Source organism: Rhea americana, unplaced genomic scaffold (genome assembly GCF_003343005.1).
Source record: "Rhea americana isolate MKP2758 unplaced genomic scaffold, rheAme1 scaffold_56, whole genome shotgun sequence".
Taxonomy (NCBI): domain Eukaryota; kingdom Metazoa; phylum Chordata; class Aves; order Rheiformes; family Rheidae; genus Rhea; species Rhea americana.
In genome coordinates this window covers 4,021,447-4,047,486 of record NW_028186712.1, presented here as the reverse complement: position 1 = coordinate 4,047,486, position 26,040 = coordinate 4,021,447, and the positions used below count along the sequence as shown (strand labels likewise).

At 38.4% G+C, this 26,040-nt stretch overlaps 1 long non-coding RNA gene across 18 annotated transcripts in view; it reads right to left on the bottom strand.

Annotated features, from left to right (window-relative positions):
• LOC146587860 (uncharacterized) overlaps window positions 1–26,040 on the bottom strand; it is a 359,490-nt gene that overhangs the window by 324,154 nt on the left and 9,296 nt on the right. For 17 of the 18 annotated variants that reach the window (XR_014897548.1, XR_014897547.1, XR_014897549.1 and 14 more), the window contains exon 2: window positions 8,875–8,947. This is a non-coding gene — a long non-coding RNA (uncharacterized LOC146587860). Of the gene's footprint in view, window positions 1–8,874; window positions 8,948–26,040 lie in introns of those variants that run through there. The other variant, XR_014897544.1, reaches the window with a different exon arrangement.

Below are 26,040 nucleotides of genomic sequence, written 5' to 3'. Positions count from 1 at the left end.
GGAGCGCCGCGGCGGTGGCAAGGCCCTGCCCGGCGGCCCGCCGACGGCCCGCGGCAGCACCGCCGGCGCTGCCTCCGCGCAAGGCAGCGAGCGTCTGCCGGCGCCGCAGCACGTGTCTCGGCATCGCCCGCGGCTCTGAGGGCGAGCGCGGCGCGGCTGAGCCTCACAGGGAAAGCTGCGGCAGTACGCGCGGGGCTTTGAGCTGCCGAGCGGGGAGGGGGCGAAAAAAAAGGTGGTCGCTGTTGTAGTTAATGCTGTGGCTGTTTCTTTCGGTGGGATGAGAGYGAGCTGCTGTTCGCACTACATTTTTAATCCGTGTGAAAGCAGTCTGCACTTTAGGATTTGCCTCTTTTTGTCACAATTTTTGACTTCACAAACATAAAAGCCTGCATAGTAAAATGAAGAGCTTTAACTATTCTTAAATTATTCTAACTTACTCTGTTTACCAAAAGCCGTGCCAGCTTCTAAAGATTCTTGCCAATAGTAGTCCTCGGAGGACTCTACCTATTTTATTTGCTGGAGTTAGTTAGAATTCACAGAATAGTTCCCACTGCTATAGTATTTCTAGATATTGAAAAGAAGATCTAAGAAGCAAAACCATAAAATCACAGAATCGCAGATACCGTGATACTGTATTTACACACACAAACTACTTCACATCCAAATCATCTGCACTTTCCTCTTACTAAAATCAATGATTCTTTTACTAAAACTAATGCTCCTTATTTTGTTCATAGCCTGCAGGACCCAATCCTGAAATGCTCCTGCACGCAGAGTACTTTTAACAAYGTCGTTCAATGGGAAACACTGGCAGCCCCGACCACTCCACACAGTTAGCTCCCTGTATATCCTAATTCCTTCTGGACGATGCAGCTGCACATGACTACAGACTTCTTCCTTCCCTCTGTGTGAAATTTTGCTAAGACATACAGGCAAGAATGCTCATCCTGAATGGCAAGAATTAGCATCAAAAAGAAAAAAAAAAAAAAAAAGTCATATGAGGAAGAAGAAATTGGGAAACTTCACTGATAAGTACACGCAAAATGAGGAGAGGATCATTCCCACGATCAAATACATGACACAGGAGATGAGCTCCTATGTGGACATGACAGAGTCCTCCTAGATTTTCATTTGGTTAAATATTCAGAAAGCACAAAGTCATTTTTTTTCCTTTGAAGCCTAGCACAATAAAATACAGTTTTTTAAAAGCTGTACCAGCTTTTAGAGCGCACTGCTTATTTTTTTGTTTCTTTCCTCCAGGAATATCAARGGTTTTATTTCATGAATGAATTTCAGGATCTTTTAGTTTTTCACTGTGTGACACTAAAGACGACACCATAAACAGAAATAGGTGGTTAACAAAAACAAATCAAAGTCATTCTATCTTTCTCTGGCCATCTGTCTCCCCATAAATGCATATGAAAAAATTAAAATTTGTTCAGAGCAGCTACATTAAAAGTCTATCACATTACTGTCTCAAGAGAAAAAAGCAAACTCAAAAAGTGCTAACAGTATCATCCTACCTGCCGTTCAGGCAAAAATAAGAAAAACACAGCATACAAGAAAGACAGCAAGCTGACAAACTCTGGATTAGCACARTGAAAATGAATCGAGCCCCCTTCAGAAGAAACAAGTTACTCCTCTAGGTACCAACACACCAAGAGTATGATTACAGCTCAACTTGAAATTAYAGTACATAGAATACTGTACACCTCTTGCTTGTACCATGTTTGCTTATCAAAGCATTCTTTCAATACAAAGTATTTTTTATGATCCCATAAATATTGTGCTTAAAGTTTTCAACTCGAAAAGTTAAATGTACCTTACTTCAGGCTGCTTTTTATAGTCTGATTTCATAGTCATCAGGTACTAATTCAGCTTAAGAGCTACTTTTTTTTTTTTTTAAAAAATTTCCATTAGTAGTTTTAAGTTAGATTCTGATAAAGTCTTGATCTTCCTAAAACTGAAACGTGAAACTAACGTTAGTTTTGTTAGCAGCACCACAAATTTCACAGGAGCAAATCAAGGCAACCCTATAGGTTGTATGTAGGGTCAGTAACTAAAAGACAGTATTTTTAAAGAACCATGATACAAAATTTTTGATATATCTCTGTTTTGTCCATCTGTGAGCACTGGGATACATTCACATTTTTATAAAGAAGGAAATTCTCTGATAAATGACAAAGCATCACAAACACAATACTGTCTTTTCAGCAGTTTGTGTACATTCAACAACACAGACAGCCATAAACAAGACCAAAGAGTGTAATGGGATTAATCCAAGATTATCTTAATTGATCCTCTCCATAAGTACAGTGAAACCACATTCACTTAAGGGCATTCAAGAGGATAATGAATAAGTAGGAATTACCTGACTTTAATGTCAGCACAGAGCTGACAATATGAAACAGCCATGCAGAACACTGGACCCAAATTGAACTAAGATAAAGATTAAAAGCGTCTATCACTTACAGAGGACCACCAAGGCACCCAACTATGTTTTAACTTTTGTTTATATAGCAGGATAGATAAAGATAGTTGTAAACTGAGACTACTTCCATTTTCTGGGAATACAATTTTTATTATAAATAATTAAATATCTTTTCCAAGAAAAGTTATATAAAGCCTTTTCCAAAGGTGATCTGGTTTTTGCCTACGAACTCTGAGGTTAGAAGAGAGAAGTTTTCATTTGCTAAAAGCATGCAGTAATTTTTAAGTGGCTCAATACACTGAAGAAATAAGGAAGTGCACTTAGTTTCTACACCAATATCTGGCCATTATTTAAATAACACATCACTAAAAACCATTAACTCTTAATAATCAGGGAAAGCTTGAAATTTCACTATAAGAAGCTATGGATCGTAAGTTAACCTTATCTTGAGGAATTAACCTTATATTAATGAACTCAATAGGACAAAAAAAGAAACATAAACAAAACATGCTGCCTCTCACTAGCAGGTCAGGCATGTTCTATACAGAACAGAAAAACATTTATAGCAAGTTTTTCCCAGAAATAATTTCTGGGATTAGATGATAATTGTTACTGTTATTTTGGTTGTATTATATATTCATGTTATTGATAGTTTTGATGTGCTTTCTTTTAATTTGTCATTTAGATGCTGTTCACATCATAGATTCCTGATCATCCAGGATTTTATCTTCTGAATAAAGATGCATATAAAGACACTGCCTGAGTATGCAAGAATGGGGTTAGGAAAGCTAAAGCCCACCTGGCACTCACTCACCAGTCCCATCTGGTAAGGGCATCATGAAGGGCAACAAGAATGGCTTCTACAGGTGTATCAGCATCAAAAGTAAGACTAGGAAAAATGCAGGCTGGCTGCWTAATGTAGCTGGGGACGTGGTGGCAAAAGAGCTGGAGAAGGCTAAGGTAGTCAATATTGTCTTTGCCTTAGTCTTTATGGGTAGCATTGGTCTTCAGTAATCTCAGGCCTCTGAGACCCATCAGAAAGTCTGGAGCATGAAAGACTTGCCCTTGGTGGAAGAGGAACAGGTTAGGGAACATTTAAACAACCTGGACATWCCTAGGTCCCTGAGTGCTGAGGGAGCTGTCTGATGTTACTTTGAGGCTRCTCTCAATAGTCTTTGAAAGGCTGTGGTGATTGGGAAGGTTCCTGAGGACCAGAAAAAAGCTAATGTCACTCCTGCCTTCAAGAAGAGCCAAAAGGAGGATCTGGGCAACTGTGGGCCTGTCAGCCTCACCTCAGTCTCTTGGAAAGTGATGGGGCAAATCCTCCTGGAAAGCATTTCCAAACATATTAAGAAGGTGACTGGGAGCAGCCAGCATGGATTTAAAAAGGAAATCATGCCTCACCAATCTGATAGGCTTTTACAATGAAATGACTAACTTGGTGGATTAAAGTAGAGCAGTGGATGCTGGCTATCTTGACATAGATAAGTTGAGGAAGTATGGACTACATAAATGAACAGTGAGATGGACTGAAAGCTGACTGAACTGCAAGCCTCAGAGGATTGAGACCACTGTCACAAAGTCCAGCTGGAGGCAAGTCACCAATGGGGTACACAAGGGATCTATACTGCAGCCAGTATTGTTTAGCATTGTCATTAATGACAGTTAATTCCTGGGTAACAGGAAGAGTGTACCCACAGCAAGTCTGCAGATGATACAAAAGTAGAAGGAGCTGTTGGTATGCTAGATGGTTGTGCTGCCCTTCAGAAGGACCACAACAGGCTAGAGAAATAAGCAGACAGGAGCCTCATGAAGTTTAACAACGGGAAATGCCAAGACCTGCATCTGTGGAGGAATGACCCCATGCACCCATATAGACTGGGGGCTGACTCCAGAAGGCAGCTTTGCAGAGAAGGTCCTGGTGGACAAGTTGACCATGAGCCACCAGTGCACCCATGCAGCCAAGAAGGCAAACAGCATCCTGGRCTGCATTAGGAAGATCATTGCCAGCAAGTCAGRGGAGGTGATCCTTCCTTTTTTCCCAACCCTGCTGAGACCCCAACTGGAGCACTGGTTCACCAGTACAAGAGAAAGAGTGACATGCTGCAGCAGGTCCGGTAAAGGATAACAAAGATGAATAAGATATTAGAGCATCTGGCATACGAGGAGAAGCTGAGAGATCTGCACTATTTAGCCTGGTGAAGAGAAGGCTTAGGGGAATCTTACCAATGTATATAAATACTTGATGGGGGGACAGTAAAGAAGATGGAGCCAAACTCTTCTCAGTGGTGCCCAGTGCCAAGACAAGAARTAATGGGCACACACTGAAATACAGGAAATTTCACTTAAACGCAAGAAACAACTTTTTTACTTTCAGGATGGTCAGGCACTGGAACAGACTGCCCAGAGAGATTGTGAATTCCCCATTCTTCAAGATACTCAAAATYCAACTGGATATGGCCCTGAACAACCTGCTGTAGCTGACCCTGCTCTGAGCAGGGGGTTGAACTAGACAATCTCCAGAGCTGCCTGCCAACCTCAACTATTCTGTGTGATTCTGTGGTTCTGTATGTTAGCCACTATGATAAACTTCATGGTAGAACACAGACAGCTCTGTCCACTGTTTACCAGAACTATGTCTATTAAATTATCCAGACTGGAGAAAAAAAGAAATCAAAAAGAACTTGGCGATAGAAAAGTGGGTACAAAGCTACTAGAGTGAAAACAGAGTTGGGTCATGCACAAAAAAAAAAAAAAAAAAAGAGAGAGAGAAGTCAAATTAGACTTCTACTCTGAATCACATACTGGAGTGAGTCCAGTGCAGGACACCAAGCTGGTAAGGGGCTGGGGCACCGGATGTACGAGGAGGCTGAGGAAGCTGAGCCTCTCCAACTTCCTTCAGAAGGGAAGGCTCAGAGCTTCCCACTGTCTACAGCTGCCTGGTTAGAGGATACAGAGAAGCTGGAACCAGGCTCTTCTCAGGGGTGCACAGCAGCAGGATAAGAAGCTACAAACAAGTTGAAATATAGGAAATTATGATTAGATATAAGGGAAAAAAATTACCATGAGAAGGGTCAAACCCTGGCACATGCTGCCCAAAGAGTTTGTGGGATATSCATCGTTGGAGGTGTTCAAAACTCAACTGGACAAGGCACTGAGCAATCAGCTCTAATTAGACCTCCTTTGAGCAAGCTGGACTGGAGACCTCCATAGGTCCCTTCCTCCCTCAGTTATCCTATGATTCTGGGATCACCATGACTACAGAAAGAGTAAGAACATAACTCATGGGCAACTTTTCAAGCATAAATAAAATAGACTACACCTAGGAGCTTGGAACTTCTTTGTTTTTGATAAAACTTAAAAGAAAAAAAAATGTATTTCCTAAAAGGCCATGAACCTCTCCTCTTTCAAATTTGTTACTGAGAATCACCTCTGCAAAACTGCTTGTCAAAATACTGGTTTCAAAGATTCAGAGATTTAGATAACTGACACTTACTTTGTACTTCTTTTATTAAATACATAAAAATTGCACATATATGATGCCAAATTTTCATATATGAAGTTATTTACCATTGTCATGTTTGATTGTTATCCTCTCAGAATAGCAATATTTTTTCTTACATATGTTTACAGAGCCAAGTGCTATCTAATTCTGATAAACGCTCTTGGATGTAGCACAAGATACATTACTAATATTAAGAGAAGTTGCACCATAAAAGCAAAATGAAATAGAAGTATAGAAACAGTATTAATATCAGAATAATTTTGAACTCTGAATGCCAGAGCTGTTGTACTTTGGATTCTAGGTATTATGTGTATGGTTACTTTGGTGCTGCCCTGACAACTTTCCCCCACAAATTCAAGGACTAAAAACACATACAAAAATTAAGTGGCCAATTAGATAATATTTCGGGGGGAGGGGGGGTAGAAGTGACCCTAAAAGGAAATTCAAACATAGATTTCCAAAGGATTTTTCATTCCACAYTCTTACTGGCATAAATAAAACTTGCATTTCTTGCCACTATGCTTGATGACATACAAACACATTAGAAAAATTTCCCTACCCTGAAGACTTATATATTTTTTAGCCACCTGAGGAACCTCTAAATCAGTGGTTTAATTCACTGGCTAGTGTTTCAGAGAGTTCCTGAGAGCTAYAGGAGTTAAGTTAATTTTCCTGAGGGCTTGAGTTTCAGGTTACATTCTTRTTTGAGAGAAATACATTCCAAATGTCATCCATGTGCTTTCCTCTGCCAAGCAATCCCTTGCAGGCATCATCCTGCACATCCTTTACTAAATGGGCATCTTCATTCTTTCCTACTAGGCTTTTCTTCCAAAAGATTAATTTCCAGACTTCCCTGTTTGCTTTCTGCAGAGCTTGTATTCCCAGTCTACTTCTCTACGAAATCGTTTGTTTCAGGCTATCTTTGATATCTCTGAAGACTGCTTTGAAAGGGGCAGCTTATCCTGAAACAGGATCCAAAGATAAATTGGGTTTTATTTACCCAATTAGACAGGGGTTTCATGTACAGGCACCCCAAAGGAGAAGGTCAGATTTTTATTCTTAAAAAATAATTTAAAATGTGTACTATTTACAGCTATTTAACAGTATTTTTAGGATACTCTTCTCTCTTCTGGTTCATTTTATTCTAAGCCTTTAATATGGCCCCTTACTCATACCGCAAATTTATGTGATAATAAGTGTGAATAAATCCACTGTAGTAATTTATGCCCACATTTTGCCATTGCCTCTCTTAGCTGTAACTCTGATCTTGCGACCTCACCATTTCACTTAGGACCAAATTCAACAATTGAATGGTTCAACATAAGCAAATCAGTTTGCAGGTCGAGAGATTCCTGTTCTGAAMCTTTTTCCTTCAGTTTTCCACAAACTACAGAATATCCTGGGCAGACCACAGAACTGTTGTCAGAGTTCAGCATTAAGTCTGCTCAGGAAACAAGCTGGATATGCAAAACTCCTGGATCTTGAAGTTTTCAAAAACCTGCTGAAACCTGAAGAGACCAACTAAGCCCTTGAGAGACTAACTGAAATGTAAAATAAGAAAGTCAAGCTRGTGGTAGCTAGAGCACCTTTACAAAACACTAAAGTACAGCCCCTTGCAAATCCAGCTATTTTTTCTTCAGTGTATTCCATATAGATTTGAAACACAGTGAAGAGCAGATTGCACTCCTCATGGATATAACTGCTTTTTAGTTGAACAAGCTTCAGTATCATGAAGTTATACGTTATTATTTCAATGTTGTAATTAATTATCACCACCCTAAAATGAAATAAATRTTCAGTATAACCACTTACAATTGGTCTGAAGAGAACAATCTGATATTTGGTCCAGAATAACTGAAACAAATATCAATTTTTATTCCTAACTACAGTATTTATTTGAAGCACTCTTGTACTTGTCMAATTCTAATTCACATTTCCAGTTCTGGGCTTTCTTTCCTTGCATATACAAATATATATACATATATCCCTCAAACAGTACTAACCTAATTAACTTCCTTCCTTGTCTAGTCCATGTTAAAGCCAGACCAGAAGCACAGTCACTGAGAGCACAGGAAACATATAGTCCTCCTGCTTTCAGTTCTGGACTTCTCCACCAAAATCCAACTTTGACTGCAGCCAGTGCAGCCACTCCATTGAAGTGGCAATCAGCAGTTCAAAGCTAAGCTATATTTTTTTCAGTGTGGAAAGAATATATTTTTTTTTTCAATCTCTTTACTCAGCATGCAAAACTGAACTATTCTGAAAACTTACAGCTTGCCCAAATTGAAACAAATTTCTGCAGTGCTATAAAAGGCACCTTCCCTAACATTCTTCTACATTAAATGAAGGACAGAAGAAACTTCCCAGAAGACATCACCTGAATGTTAAGGGAAGGAAGCGTGTCCTCTAACTTTATGGGCAGAAAGGGAAGTGTGAGGAAGATGCAGAATTTTAACTTAAATAATTACAGTTTGCCAGAATCATACGATAGATTGAAAGCAGGGCCTTTTGTGGAAGATGCTAGGCACCATAAATAGGCAACGCTTGCCAGCCTGACAGCAAAACCACTGGTAACCTGGATCATACAGAATAGGAATTGTGAGCAACTCTATGCTGAATATCTTAGAACATAAAATAAATTAAAATACAAAAAAATACATTAAAAAATATAAATGTGTATATCAGAAGGCCTATGCAGCAGGAATACAGGAGCTGAATAATCTCTACAGCTTTKAGCAGCAAGTATATAGTAATCAACCCTCAGCGTTTTTAAAAACTGTGTACATTATTTGACACTACTTTTTTAAAAAGCAGTTCTTTCAGGTGTATATTTACTTAAAGCATGAAGCAAAAAATAAGCCCTTGCCCTTCCTTCATCCAAGTCGTTAACTTCATACTAGTTAAGTAATAACAACACATTAATGCAGCTACCCCTTACCATTCATGGCGTAGACTTAGTTTTTAAATGGTGACTTGTTTTTCCAGATACGCAGTGTAAAATCCCTAAAGACCTAGAAAAGGAAGGCAATAAAATGCAGTTAGAAAAACACATGCTTTACTAAGTTTAACTTGAGGTCTGTTAATTTTATATGATTTCTATTTTGAGATCTAGTTGAACATATCAGTTAAAGGCTAATTTAAATGAGGTAATGATTGAGGCCTTCTGAATTTTCAAGATTTATTTATTGTGCTCATAAAGGCAAACATAGCTATATTAAATCCTTCATTGTGTCACATGGCAATGTGGCAGTCATAGGTACCTTCAAGGAATCAGACTCAACTCACCTGATCATATTATTTAGGAATGAGTAATTTCTGTATCACTTCAATACACCTCTTTTTGAGAAGACACTGATAATATTCTTTTATATTTATCTATTAATTTTCCTAGTGACAACACAGATAGGTCTAAGGCTACTAGAGCACAATTCATTTGAATATTAAAATACTCCATATCTACTTGGTCAATTAACACATAAACTCCTCATATTTCCATTTGTAAACATATATGTCAAAGTAGATACAATAAAATAGTAGTTATTACAAGTCAGAATAAAAGCAATGCTCTCCTTAACATAAAATAACAGTTTAAAAATTCACTTGTCTTTTAAGCTCTTGCCCGATATAATAATGGAAAACTCCTTAATCACACTAAGGAGAACAGAACTTATATTSTCACTTGGAATAATTAAGGTTGTCTCCATTTCAGATCTGATTATTAAATCTCTTTAATTATAAGATAAATAAATTGATCTACATTCTTTCTATAATATGTTGAGCATCTTTTTTAACTACATCCCAGTTTAAACTAATGAATCTCATAAGATGTACAGAAATCAGACTGCAAATAAGAAGCTATAATATAACCATTTTCCTCAAGTAGCTTTGAACACAAAATGCTTCGTTTGTTTTGGGACACATTCAACAGGAAAGCTGGCACCAGAGGCATACAAAAGGCCAAAGAGGAAGAAAAATCAAAAATGAGAAAAATATTTATAACACTGATGGAAAACATCTTACAAAGCCAGCACTGCTGTTTGATTTATAAACTGCAGGTATGTTTCAAAGTAACCTACAAGAAATTTCAAGCAATCTGGACTGCTTTTAATTTTATTTTAATATTCAGAGAAACATAAAAGATTATTAAAACAATAATTGTAACATCCAGTATTTCAAATTATTCTATGCATTTCTTAAATCTTCATTTTACTAGTATGACATCCACCACATGCTTTTGCCATTGAATAAGAAGCTATGTGTAACCAATAACTAAAGCAAAATAAATTGGAGAACTAAACAAATCAAGTATCTCGTCCTATAAAAGAAGACACACATGTACACACATGCGCGTGCGCGCRCACACACACACGCACACACACACTGCACTTTCCTTAAGAAATCATCACAGCATGATCTCCAGGTACGCGTGTTCGCTTGTGGAGTGGTAACACCATGTATAATGGAGACTGCAGAGTAGAAATATCAGCAGAGATCAACCATTGTAAATCTTTTTGCAAAYACTGGAACTGACACAACTAATTAAACTGGTTCATGTAAGGAACAGGCAAGTCCATAAACACAGCAGAATGACAAGTAATTCAAGTAGTTAATTCGCATAACAAAAAGCAAGTCCATAAAGTTGTTTCCAATTCAACGCTACCCTTAAGAAGGGTGGTCTCCCTAAAAGAGAGCATGAAGAAGCAGTAGGGGTCATCAGCACAGCATCAGATAGTACATGACATGGGTGTGAATCAACTGTCTGTTCTCAAAGAGAAGCAGGCTAAAAACTTGCAGAAGGGACATGAGAGGTCCTCTTGTCTATGTGAGGGTCTCCCGCTACCAATTCTTACTTCATGCCTAWATATAACAAAAAGAAATAAATATCCCAGAACAAAGCTCCCAGAGGAGGCTGTCCATTTCTCACCTTTGTATTATTGCTTTTGAGAATTCAAAATGTACTGCTTAGTAAGAGACRTACGAATAAAATCCACAGGCTTGAATTTCCAAGTGTCAGTCGCTGAAAGAACCACTTGACAAGGCAGAGCTTTTCGGTTTGTCTGTTTTATAATGAAACAATATAAGCCATTTTCGTGTGGGTTTTTTATGTAAGCATGCATGCTGCAAAGATTTTCTTCCTCTGTTCTGTCCCAAAGTAAAGTGAAAGTAATTTCATTTTCATGTTAGTTTCAGTACTAAAACAAACTAGACTCCCAACACTGCTTCTTGTCACAGGCTTTGTTTTTGTTCAAAGACAGATTTTGTGAATATTATTGAAATAAGAACTCACTCAAGTGATTTTCTGAGCAAGCAAAAGTTTGATACCATTTCAGGAGAATTTGATGGTAGTTGCTTGGAGAAGAGGGAGAAAGAATACACATCAAAGAAACAAATGCCCTAGATATTTGACCTGCAGAGTATTTTACTGAGAGCACAAATATCAACAAGATTCAAGCAGAGTAAGAAAATGCAAGTTTCAGGTAGAACTGGATTTTGTCAGGATCTTCTCATGCACCTACATTTTGAAGAATATGAACGTGAAGATTGGCAGAGACACAGGCAGACCTCAGGTACACACAACTGCCAGCTTCATGCTGTTCTATATACTGCAAACACACAGTATAAACTCTATGCACTCAGCCTCATTTTCACTGAAAAAAATGGCTTCTAAAAGAACAGCTGCATTAGTTTTCCACAGCTCTCCACTGTCAACAGCTAAGCCAGCAGTGAAAGCTGTCCAATACATTTACGAGGCAGAGGAAGAAGGAGAAACGTGGAGAAAGAAAAAATTACACCCTTGTGCACTGAGTGGAAAGTTTCACTGCCGTCCTGGGCATCTGTGTTTCACAAGTGCCAACTTGTGTTGCGTAAGCGATTCCTGCAGCCAGCCCTATCAACCTGGGAGGAGTGGATGGAGCAAAACCAGGTCTTCTATGGAATTTCAAGTGACTAGTTACTGCATCTCCAGTTTCTACAAAATATACAGATGTCAAAGAGAAACCTAATGAAATGTGCTTGTTCATAAACATGCGTTGGAGAAGACAGGAAAAAAAAATGCCCAAGGAGGTATACCAATAGCATTTAAATACAGAATGTTTCAATATACTGTGCAGTATTTTAGATAATAAAAATACAGAGAAAAATCAACACTGCAGTTGTTTAGAAGACTGTCTCATAGAACATATGAATGCTTCACAATATTTAAATATTATTTTTAAATACCCAAGCTGCAACTTTTGAAAGCATTAGCCGAAAAGATTCAAGGTAACTACTGATGCAGAAGGACGGCAGAAAGGTACTAAAATTATAGGCAAGCACAGTCCAAAATATGTTCATTTTATCAACACCTGAAAGGGAGAAAGCAGTATTTGTGATAAAAGCATTAATACTGTGTTTCCATAGAGATAACCAGTTGGGCTCAGAAGTCCAAATAACTTTTGTCTTGGGGCCTATCTCTTTGCAAAATGAACAAATATGGATGAATAGAAACTTGCTCCCTCATTAACAAGTATTTTCATCAGACAAGGCAGCTTCCAAATTGATTCAACTGATCTACTAAAATGGAAAATCAATTTCAGTAACCTTATAGCTTGTATAAGATCTCTATAGAGCATGTTAGAAGCCGTMTGAAGATGCTACAGGGAGGCTTGTATGTTGTCCATGTGCACCTAAAGCTTGAACAGTGAGAGCTCTTCTATATTGCCAATCTCTTCCTATATATGAAGTAAACCAGATATGTTTTCTGACTAAACTGTTTTCAAAATATTCTGCTTAATGTCATGTAAACAAAAAAGAATAAGATGCAGACCTCAGGGACATTACCCTGGGGCTTTTTTATCACACAGTCATCTAATAGAGGGGCTTCTAAACTCTGAAGTCCCTGGAACTGGCTGACACCACAGAAGGCRTATTGAGCAGATGGACTATAACCTGTTTCAGCCAATAATCTCCATGGTCCTAAAACATTAATTTCATCAAAATATGTAGTAAAACCTCATCAACGTGTCCGGGTATTTATAAACTAGGATCCCATTTTATAACCTTCTTAAATCAACATACGTTTAACTTCCATTTCATTCTGCTACTTCTTACATGTCATGCACACAACTAAAGCCTACACCAGAACATCACACACATCTCTTGTCAAAGATAAACATCACTGAATAAGAGTACAAGAGAAAAAAAAGTGTGAGGCTGCTTGTTTACGAACAATATGCTCTCCAATCATAAATGAACCACCAAAGTCCACCAAACCAGACTGGAGCTGGTCTGAAGTAAAACTCCTGAGAGCATTCCCAAGTGTGGACATTAGGTCCTCAGGACCAAATGTTTTGCTTTATGATTTTCCTCCTATTGCACTGTATTATTTGCTAATGTAAATAGGCAAACAATACATCAAATTCTAATTATAATTACTTTAAAGAGGCATATTTCAACTTTTAAGATTCATGAGCGTCCAGCACAGTGCAGCTGTTTACGTAAGCATATGCTAAAACTGTAGTGCCAAATCTCTAGTTTGGTTTCAGACATACGAAGCAAACATAAAGCTCAAAAGGCTTGAACAAATGGACCTTTACTACAGCTTACTCAAAGATGATTTGACTTGAACTGTCAGGAGGATTGAGCCAGCAGTACTTCTTGGTACTTCTCAATGTGGACAGCTGTCACATATCCAGCACAGTCTACTCCACATCAGCCACACAAATATGAATAAAACCTGGGAATATCAACTATGTAAGTCAAACTGTAGCAATTTATGATTTTTGATACTAACTTTCAACAGTTTCTAGCTTTCTAAAAGTTATCTGTAAAAGCATTTTTTCTGCTTCACAGTATTACTGCTCAAAAGCTTATGTATGTCATTTGTAAACAAATCTGCATACAAAAMATCTGCAACAAACCTAGGATTTGAGCCAGGCAGGCAATTATAAAATACAAAGATAGGTGCCCTGGACTCCTCATTGGCCATTTGACTGACCTGCAGACAGATCTGGCAGCCAAACTGTGTCTTTAAACAGGCTACCCAGGAAAGTAGACTCATTCCACTCCTGCACTCCCCAAATATTTATTCATTTTTCTAAATCCTCATGCTGTGTCCAATTGTTCTTTGGCAAGCTGCAAGGCCAAGAACGTCAGGCCTCAGCTGCCTCTCGGAGGCCTGCACAAGCTGCAGCCATTCCAGGCAGTTTTATTTTTCTTCTGACCTTAGAAACTCCCTTCTGCRTTGCTGGTGAGTCCTTTTGGGCTGAGTTGTCCCAATCCATGCCCTGTATAGGTGTTTCCACAGCATTGGTTTAAGCTGTGGCAATAACTGAAGGCGCAAGCAATACAAATTCCCTGTGCCATGGTACCTCTGTTCTGGAAAATCCTGAGAGATTCAGAGCTCAACAGATGCTGCTGTGGGGAACAAGCACTAATGACCAAAGAGGCAGTTCTGAAAAATATACCACCAGGCACCTGTGTTTCCCACAAAGCAGGACAGGCAGGAACTACAAAGTATCTTAGTGGGAGATTGGAGAGAAAACTGTGCTAGGATTTATTTAGAAGAACGGAAATACATGGCAGAGGAAAAAGGTTTCTGAGTTTGCAGTGAGGTTAACCAGCTGTATTGATTTTCATCTCAGTCTCAGCTGCTTTACCTCCCCTCTCATTTCTGATGATTGGCAGTAAATGTATATTTTCCATTACATTAGACTTGTGAGAGAGTTCTCCAAAGGTATCAGACTTTTATGGTGTACCAGTGAAGTAAAATTTGCTTTCATATGATGAGGTCTCTGGGTTGGCTTCCTTCCTCAACTTCATTGCCATTATGACAGGAATCAAACACACACAGGCTCAGAAAACAGACCTCAGAACACACTTTCTATAAAACACTTTTTCTCTTCATTTTAAAACAGTGACTTTGTGCTATCCTTAGATATAACTACAAATTGCTTTAAGCACTGTAAAGTATTCCATAGCAGCAGATTTCAATGACAGAATGTGAATGCTGAACAGTCAAAAAGTGAAAAAATTTTGGGTTGTGTGAATACATATTCTTGACTCCTTCATTACATGTTGGCTTTGAAAATCACTGTGCAGACAAATTCAGGTCCCTACACAGGCTAACCTGCAGGGTTAGGACTTTGGTGACAGGCAGTGTAAGATGATTGCTTACCATCATAAATTTTAGGGAGGAGATTGATCAATTTTAAAAGCAGAACCCTTACTGAGCCCTGGTATGTTTTACATTATCTACTGATGCCTGTTTTATTTTTGTTATCATTCTAATTCCTAGCAACATCTCAAATTTAAACTATCCAACATGCAGCTAACAGTGCATAAGCATGCTCAGCAGATTCCTTAGCTTAGCACTTTGCATTTTTAGTATTAAATTGCACTGTCCATGCTTAATAGTTTATAATGCACTAAAATCAAACTCAGCCTCTTCGTGAACTATTACAAAATTCCCTGCCAAATTTGGCTCATCTCTCCCCAGCTGTTTAAACTGCAGAAATCTTTAAAGGTAGTTCACAGAAAGAGTTGCTAGTTAAAATATTGTATTTTTCTAACTCTTCTTAGAAGCTGAGTTGCTAACATTACCTTCTCCTTTCTTTCTTCTCCACAAAAAAAGCTTTCTTTAACAGAACTTCAGCCTGAGTTTCACAGAGGTTACAACTGTCAAAAAAAAATCTAAAAACTTGTAAAACTTCTTTACACATATCATTTACTACTGCAGTCATGATAACTGTATGTCATTTAAGAAGCGTGTTAGTAGCAGGTTATCTTACACTCTACTTCCTGACTATAAGACAAAATTTTAAAAAATACTCCTAACATAGGAGGGGATAAGGGAAGGAGTTGCTTTGCTTATTTTGTCACTCATATTGATCTATTTAAAAGAAGCTTTCACAGTAATTTCAAAGAAATCAATCACTTAAAGACAAGCCAATTTTTCTATTTACCCAAGCCAGACAAGGATTGCTTTTCCAATTTTATGTGGACTCCTTAACTGGAGAAAAAAACAGAACAAAAAAAMCCCTAAAAATAAAAATAGTTGAGGTTGTCTTTTACTTAGCTTAGCATATAAATAGGACAGCAGATTTACAGCTTTGAAAACTCAGCATATTAGTAGTATAAAACACCATTTCTACCAATCTCCCAAAAGCCATTGATTTTGTATTGACTAGCTAAAGATGTCTCTGTTGMTCTTTCATCTCCCTACTATGCTTCGTTCCAATGAGCTTTCATTTTAAYCCTCCAAATGCTTCTAATGCATTTAACAGTCTAGCACGTAGCTGCCATTTGTATTTTAACTCAAGAACTGTCACAGGAAGGTACTGCATACAGGAGAAAGAGTCACTCTTTGCTGGCCTTGCTCTTATTTTGCTTCCTAAGTATCTTCTGTCAGTTACTGGTTTTCCCCCTATCCATGAGATCAGCGCAGCAGGGAAAGACACCCCGGGCCACAGAGGGACTTTGCCCCCCATTTGGCACAGGGAGCCTCCACCCCATCCACGCTCTCTGTGGTGGTGGCCGAGAAGAGCTCGTACACACCGCAGCCTGCCTGTCACAGAGGCTGCCAGAGGTGCTGACAGACTGGCTCGCAGTGTTGCAAGTCTCAGTGACGGTGAGTAAAGCAGCATCTGTAAGCCCCACGATCACYTTCACTGCAGCAGCCAGCCCCGCATTTGCTGGCAGGCAGGATGAGGCAGCAGTGGCACCAGGCTGGAACCGATCAGGAGGCTGAAGGGCATCTGGCCAGCTTCTGAAGCCTGATGGAGTCAGAGAGGAACTCAACGCATGAGTGCAGCAGCTTGTGCTAGGCAGCACAGAGCCCAGCCTCTGCCACCTCCTGCCACGGTTGGCTCCAGTGTGCTCCTCCATACCCAGCACGTGGGCCAGCCTGAAGAGAGCAACCATTACCTCTCCAGTGGCTCTGCCAGTTGCCAACTCAAAGATACAGAGTGGATGGTCTGACAGATGCCACAGTGCTCAGAAGCACTTTCTTACCTAGTGTGTGATGGGCCAGGAGCTTCATATCCCTGAAGACTTGCATGAACTGCTTGCTGCTTGCTTCTCCTTGATACAGCACCTATCCTTGTCCAAGCTAGTCCTTCCTGGTGCAGGCTGACAGACCAGAATTGTTCATTACATTGATATTTCAACCCTCCTGCTGGCCAGGCAGTTTCCTAGTCATCTGCAGCAAGGCATCCACCCCCATTCCCTGCAAGAACATAGAAGATCCAGCAGAGATGTTAAGGATCAGCATGGAGGCCAGGTGACCAGACACGGGGAGTCTCTGCTAAAAGAAAATTCCTCCTTCATTATAAGAAAGACAAAGAACTGTTCAATAAATTGTTAAGAATACCTATTAACTTCAAGCTGGTTCCGCTCTTCATGGGATTCAATTTTCTTTTCAAATGTAGTTTGATGCTGTAAGTGATCAAGTTGCTTCTTCAGTAAAATGCTTGCTCCATTCAAATAAATGTGTTTGAGGATGACAGTATTCCTAAAAATCAGTCGTCTTCTTTCGCTCAGTATCAGGGAATGGTCTTCCACCTTCTGAGAAAGGAAATGACAGCTTCTGCCCCTCATGCAAGGGTGTCATGCTGGTAACATTAAACCATTTCCAGCCAAAAGGAATCCTCTGCATTCAGCCCAAAGCGGATTTCAGTTTTGAGCTTTTTCTTGAAATAATTCATTTCTTGAGGCAATTCTTAAAAGCAGAAACATTTGAAATGGGCATAACCTGAGGTGATCACTGAAAAAAAAAAATGGTTGGGCTGCTAATGAATGTTACAAACCAGCATGGTATCAGCTCTCCAGAGGAATCACGGGAAGAGTACCACCCTGAACAGGGCCCAGCAGCAATGCAGGAATTTCAGTCCTGAATTTGATGTGGATAAATGAAAGACGTTTTGTAGTACACTTGAGAATTAGTATTTTATTGATCACATGATTCCAGGTAACAATTAATCTTATTGATAAGATTTTGTAATAATAGTTTTAAGCATTATGCTTAAAGCTTAAGCATTATCCTCTTGCAATCTCTGAAGTATACTCTGTTCATTAGACTCAACTATATCAAGTCCAAAATAAGAGAGTATGTACAGTCTCAGTGCATGCACAGAAACCAGGGAAGCATTCAGTCATGTAGGACATTCAGTACAAGGGAAGAAACAAGCAAATGAATAGTCCATTGGCAAAGACACAGAATGATACTTAGGATTTTGATGGTTCCTTCCAGAATCTGCCACTCTGAGCCTCTGGGCAAGTCACTTCACTCTGAGTGCCAATTTATGCATCTATAAATCAAACAAGAGAGTAGGGTCCTCCTGGCAGAGAGTTTATGCTGGGGGGCAACAATTCTTAAAAAGTCTTGGCAACAAAAGCGGACGTGACTCTGCTGAACATGAGCTCCCGATGTACTGCTGGGGCTAAAGGAAAAAATGCATCCCTGGAGGCCTACATGGAAGAACCCTGAAAAAGACTACAGATCTTGGATTAACTGTATACTTGGCACTCAAGCAACCACTGTTGGAAAGCTGTAGCAAGGTCTGGTGTGAACAATTCAAGAAACTCGCTGAAGAACCTTGAAAATAAAGGACTGGACTGTACTCTTTTTAATGTGACTCCATTTACAATATGAAAATGATGTCTGACTTGATCTCTGTCTAAAAGTGTTCTGACAGCAGCCTCTTCTAAGAAATAGGCAAAATTATAAACAGGTTCCAATGGACAAATTCGGATATATGATGGAGATATGCAGGGAACAGTGCTTAACCACTGGAACACCTTCTCAAAGGTCATGAAAGATTMTCTGTCCCTGACCATTTTAAATCAAGATTGGATGTTGTGTTCTAAAAACCATACTTTACCTCAAACAGGAATTCATTGAGAAGAATGTTCCGGTCAGCGCAGATAGGAAATCAAACTGAATGATCACTTTTTCTTTTTTTTTTCTTTTTTTTCTTTTTTTTGGTTCTGCTTTTGTTTTAATCTATAAGCACCCTAATGCCTAACAATTATCTAGGCTTATGTAATTCATTAGAGGATGTAAAATGCTCTTAAAATCTCCTATGAGAAGTCAAAGTTGCAAAGTACCGTTCTTGGAAATACAAATTTCTTAGTAAGCTATAGTTGCCATATTGGTTATTTACTTATTTTTCTTCTTATCTGTAAGAATAATGTAATAGAAAAGAATAACATATGTAATAAGATTATGACATACAAAATATGACATACAGCACACAGTCTAAGCTAGTACGTAATGATGTGGAAGAGAGGCAGATGAACACGATTCGAAACTGACTCAAGAAAAGCTTTGGGGGAAAATCACTATGCTGAAGCATCTACCACAAAGATAAATCATCACAGATCTTTTACTACTGTGGAATGTAACTTTCAGTAGAATTAGGCAGAGTAAACAAAAGCTGCTTTCTCAAAAGGAATATAAGACACATGTAATGGGAGATACTAAACAGAAAACAAGGAGGAGGAAAGGTTCAGTTTAAGGCCCTCCTGCTCCCAGCTGCAGGTTTTGTCTGTTGCTAAATCCTCTCTGTCGGGTCCCTGATGCCCCTGCTCTCCAGTTGCTGCCTACCTTCCTGTCCAGCCTGGTACCTCCCCTGCTGTTTGCCGTCTTTCTTCCTGGTTAAGGCTGCAGTCTGAGTCTCCAGTATCCACATGCTCCAACTGCTAGATGAGTGGAATGGTCCTTACTGGCAAAATAGCCTATAAGCAATTAGTTCATTCAAGTAACTTCTTTTGCGATTAAATTTAGGGAGGGAGAGGACCATCCAACGTGCAGGATGTATTGCTTTTAAGTACAGGGCGTTCGGATTACCTTATGTTGCTCAGGTCTTTTTTAAAAAAGCAAAACAATAGGCTAGTTTCATTGGTACATGCCGATCTTTTGCATCACTTGAGTAACACAAAGCAGCCATAAACCCTATTTAATTGCCAATTATAAGGCACGTTTATGGCTACAAGATTGCTAAAGCAGTAGAAAGCAGCAGAAGCACTGAACCTCTCTCAGTGATCTCAGACACTATGAACATCAACAGGTATTTACATTGTGGTCTATTTATTGATTGAATTGCCAATTACCCTTTTGTGCTATCTTATTTTTGTTCTATTTATCATGTGTTCAGCTACCTTCAGCTAGTAAGGACTACAGAGATCAGATGACATTTTGAAGGTGATCTCTCCCTTTTCTRTATCTATACACATGTACATACTGTATGCCTCTACAGGAGTTATAATATTAGCATGTACAAACTCTAGGTAAGACTTAAAAGTACTGTGACATTAGAAAATTAAATTAGATTAAAAAATACGGTCATCTACTGATGACTTGAGTTTACCCTAAATCTTGTTTTCTAGTTCTTTTCTCTAACAATTTGGACTTTGTAATTTTTCACTTAATTTTTTTAAAAGAAAAACAAGATTTTAACCCAATCTCAGGAGCTCAGGTCTTTAAAAATACAATACACTCTTCAAGAGTCCAACATTGCCCGTGTAARTACCTTGTATTAGAGAGCACTACACTAAAGGAGCCAGTGACTCTCAGTGCTGTTCTTTCAGGAAGCTTTTCCTCCCTGCTCTACATCTGGGATAGTGTCGATACAGAAGGACGTTTAGCCATCTGCTGCACTTAATGAAACACTTGCAAAAAAATATATTACTTAACAGTTTAAGCATTCAAGATTTGGAAAATTATACTCCTGTGGATAAAAGATAAAATAAAAACTAAGCAAAATTTATTTGTCCCAAGTTATTTTTCTCCCAAGTTTCAGAGTGCAGAAAATACTAACGTGCATAACATAATATACGAGATGAGCAACAGCAATTGCTCAATATAAATATAGCCCATCTATAAAATAGTAGCTGCTCTATGAATTCTATCAAAGACATCATATGCTTCATATGCTGAAATAGAATTTATGCTCCTTATGAATATACAATAAGATACCYTTGTAAGGACAAGATAGTGAAAGCAGAATAAGAAGAGAAATTTCCTGAAAATAGAGACTTTAATGAACCTTGCCAGCAACCACCACTGACTGAAAAGCACTAATAGAGGGACGGTTTAGATTTCTCTGAACACAGGCTAAACAAGTGGGCAACATCAGTAATGGATTCAGACTTCCAGTTTATATCTTTGTTATTTTAGCACAAATCACATTTAAAAAAGATGCTGTTTCATAGAGTAATGGCTCCTTCCTTATTACAAGTATTGCACTGGAAGATTACCTTGGCATCCATTTTAAATGTACATCTAAGCAAACTGACCTTACTTCCTCACTGTAGAATTTGAAAACAGATATAGCAGGGACAATTTAATGGATCAAAGCCACTAATCTTAGTTATACAAATAATCATACAATAAAAAGTAGTAGCTGTTTTCTTTTTTTAAAGGAGAATATTGTGAAATGATGACACCAAGACATACTGCTTGCAAGAAACAGCAATCAAATAATTTTTGAAAAATAACTTCTTGTGACAATTCTACAGATTACTATACCATGTTTTCCAGTCTTTGTTAGTTAGAACTATGTATTATCCTAGATGTCCACTATTAGCAATTATTTTCAGGTCTTCACACAAGCATGTGTAGTGTGGAAGTGTTGCATTCATACTCTGCTCAAAATGGAGCAGTGCTTATCTCACAGCTGTCAAGGAATAGTAARTATTTCCTGTCTGACCAGATCTGGGGAAGAGGGATCATAAGAGTGCATCTGCATTTGACTTAGATAAACTGAAATYCCCAATTAATTCAAATTTGAAGTTACACATATAAATATACACATGCACATACACATATGTTGATATCTCTCAGTACTTGCATTTAATTTTATTGTAATCAACAGTATGCCAAAAGGATGGTGTTCAAAGGACAATAGTTTCTTTATAAATGCAATCAGGGATTTCAAGTGGCAGCTGTTTTCATCAAAAATGTTCCCTTCATCAAAACTAACTTTCCTATTTATGGAAAACTACTGGTTTTAATTTAAATGCCACTGGTGCACAAAGGCTAGTGTGAGACTCTAACTGAAAAGATTTTAAGTGCTTCAATCTTACTGCAATAAATATTTTCCCTCCAGATTTTTTTTTAATTTAGCATGTTTGATTACCAGGCTTCTGTTATTTCTCCTCTTTATAGAGCAATTCTACCAACTCACGTCTAATAGATCTAAARTGATTTTATATACAGCCTATCCGCAGAACTGTGATTGAATAGAAACTGTGTTTCTAGATTCATTGTATTTTTCTATCATAGGTGTTTTTCTCTATCACTGCATGAGAGAAGTACTGGCACAGTCCTTTCTAGTTTATCAGTATTTGGGATGTCTTTACTGAGCCAAATAAAAACTTTCCGTAAAATCCCAGCACCATGCAGCCTCCAAGCCAAAACTGAGTTCACTTTACCCCAACATTTGAAACAATTCAGAGAAATGCATTTCTGTGCATCTCTCATACAGTCTTTTTCTTGAAGCTTCCAACAAATGCTTCTACCTGGCATGACCTGACTGGACTTCACCATCAGTCTCTTCCTGATCTCCCACTTTGTTGTTGTTTATGAATATATGAAGCAGAGGTTCATTTTCTTAGCTTTCAGTCACTGAGCCTTTGCAAAATACTCCAATTTTACCTTTGCTACACTAAGCGCTTCCAAGCTCTTAGTTTTCTCACCCGTAAGATGAGAACTTCTATCTGTCCCAAAGCCACCAGTTCTTCCAGGAAATTTATTATGTGGCTATTATGTATCTATTCCATGCTTTTCCTCTTGTTTAGTACCCTAGATCCTCACATTACTCTCCATGAGTTAAGAGACTTTCAGGAGAGGTTCTGTACAACGAGGTAGCAGCTTCATCTACCTCCCACCATCCAGGCACTACAGAGAGCTGCTTTATTTTTCAGCTCTCCATAAATGCCTGCTTGAACTCTTAYAAAATCTGATTTAGCACTGAGTGACCTGCTGGTCACTTTGCTAATAATTTCTCTTTGGAAAGAAAAAATGGGTGAACCACAAGTGGGACTGAGCCTTCTGCAAAACCAGTATGTGCCTCACTTATCTTGCATGCATTTCCAGCCATTTATCACATTTCATGGGAAACTCATCCCATCCTTTTCCTGTGTGTTGTTTCCCTTAGGGGCACTACCTGTGCTCACAAGGGTTGCTCTGTGGGAAAGCAGCAGGGCACAGGATCTGGCTACTGTATCTCCAGCCCTCTGGTAAACGGATGCTATGAACAGACATGAATTTCCCAGTTGGGGGCGGAGGGGGGGGGAGGGAAAGGAAAGGCATTTTACCGCCTACATTAGCATCTTCAGTGCATTTGTCTGAGGCTTTCTGAGGTCCAGAATGTTCTAATCTTGCAGCGCATGCATTAGGATTTCTTGTGTATAAATATGAGTGTACTAAGCACATACTCTGGCACTAGAGAATGCAATGGCTGTCCAGCCTCTCTATTTGGATGGGGGCTTTGCCTACTGTCAGTAGAAACTAACTGAACCATGAATAAACTTCTGGACTGTTTCATGGGGAAGGAAGAAAAAGGAAAAGCATTTTCTGTTGCAGAAAAACTCATCAGATTACTAAACGACTGTAATTATTCTAAATCTTTTACTATTACTGAACACTTTCAGAAAACTGGCAACACTGATCCACTGATTGTAGCAATAGTGATGCTGTCTATTGATCTAAAAGGTTTTGGATGCAGGTCTTACTAGTTTATCAGTGCATAAGCATGTGCCATAAACTGCAATCAAATATGTGCTTGCATCTGGAAGCACTTTAGAAAGACGTGATTAAAGTATAAAAACCATATGAAACACATGATTTTGCAGGAAGTTCTAACATCACAACATGCTGCTAAAAGAAAAAGCACACTACTGATCTGGTCCCTGGGTACTAAACTGACATGAAATGGGAGAGCTCTGAAAGGCAGAAAGTCCTTGCTGGGAAGCAATGATTTGCTGTTGTACATACCATCTTTTTTTTTTTTTTTTTTCCAGAGATTCTTTATGGTTCAGAAATACACCAAAAGGAGCAACAGAAAGGACTTCATATGTCACGTTCGTAGTAGCCTTATTTTCTGCATTATCAGCTATAGGAATGGAAAATTGTTTTGAGAAATTCCTTCTAACTCTTGATTATCATGAAGAGTGGAAAAGACTGGCATCCTGAGTGCCGAACTTGTATGCACAGCAGGTAGTGGAGAAACGCAACTGTGTCTAAATGCCAGAGAAAATTCTGGCTGGCAGTTAGGTTCAGACATGCAAAAGAGTTTGTACACGCACTGCCAAATGGTTAGATCTCGGACACTTGTGCCACAACCATTTTTGCAAGCACGAAGCACACCACAGTTCTCAGCAAGACATGTAGGAAGTGTTTTTTTTTTAATTCTCTCTATACTGTATATTTGCGTGTTAAAGAATGGACCAAGTGTTTTTTAAAACCTGATTTCTTACCTTAGTATTTATCATTAGGTTGAGCTATGAAAAATTATCCCCATTTGCAAGAGCTTACAAGGTGAAAATGTAACAGAACACATAACTAAATGTTTCTTCAAACTTTAAACTCCATTTGCATTATAACCAAACATAAACTAAACATAAAGTTTTGGTTCACACTATTATTCTGTCAGATTAGCCTTAATTTGTAATATATTTAGCATGGTCTGCTAAAGGGTTTTAGTTTGTTTTTACTCCTGTTCATTCCTTCCCGTGTGCCCACAGCAACTTACTTTCGGATGGACAATGAGGGTTCTGCAGAACCTATTGCAAGCCACAACCAAAAGTACCAAACAGAACCATGAATTTTCATGCCTAATACCCTACCACAAAGAATTCACACCACTTCAGAAGTACAGTGCCTTTAAAATGAAGTCCTTAGACAACCTTCAGGATCACAGCTCTATTCAGAATCACAAATTGGAATCGGAAGCATAGGGCTATTGGAGCAAAAAGGGGTTCTCGAATAAACTTCTTACTGCACTGAACACATACACACACACACACAAACACATATGAACCTGCACTATTGCTGAATCACAGTATCCCAACATTTCTATTCTTTTTACTTCAAAAATGTGAATATACAACACTTTCTGTTAGTCAGCAGCTCAGAAGTTCACAGTTCATCCCAACTGCTAATAACTTTTTAAACTACAGCTACAAACTCCATCCAAAAGTTATTGCTGAATGGACGTCTGTATGCAGACTGACCTAAATCAGTAAGACTTCCTGTTGTCAGTGGAAACATTCCTATCTTGAAAAATACCAAGGAGGATATTTGGAACTAGTACCTTTCTAAAATAGTCCATAAAAGACAACTGATATTCAAATGCCCCAAGTTTCTTTTTCCTATAATAAACAAAGTAGTGATTATTGAATATCATGATCTGGCATTCATTCAGCTTATGAAACAAAAGCATACTCACCAAAATTAATGTTTGGCCTTATCTTGAATGACTTTAGGAAAAGAACAGTGATCATACTCACTCAGTCCAACATTTTAGAAATTTGTATCCATGTGTTGAATGAAATCATGTAAGGTAACAGTGATTTGTCTACATTCACATCACTCTCTCATCTGACAATTACAAAGGTCTTTATAAATGTTATTTAAATCAAAAGAACAGGCAAGCATTAATATTTTTAGTATTACTACTCTCATCTACAGATGGGCAATCCCAAGTCCACAGAAGCATACAATATATCCAAGATAAAATAGGATACATAGGTATTTTAAATATAAACAAACAGAAAATACTAAACTGCTTTAAAATCAAGCTTTCATCCCCATYTAAACATGTCTATGCTGACTTCAGAAGAAACAAGTTAAACTCAGTTCCAGAAAGCGAGCATCCTCTACCTTAATTCTCTTATTTAGTATCTCAGTATCTCTATCTTACTGTTTATACAGGAGCTTAAAAACTGCAGTTTTGCATCACATATGAAAGATCAGTAAGACCATCATGTGTTCAATGCAGCATATGATGACTGAAGTAGTATGTGAATTCTTCCATACAGACTAAAAAGCTTAGTAAATAGAAAAAAAAAAAAAAAGACAAACAAGATATTCTTGTTTGCCTATAGCAAGCAATTAACATCCTTT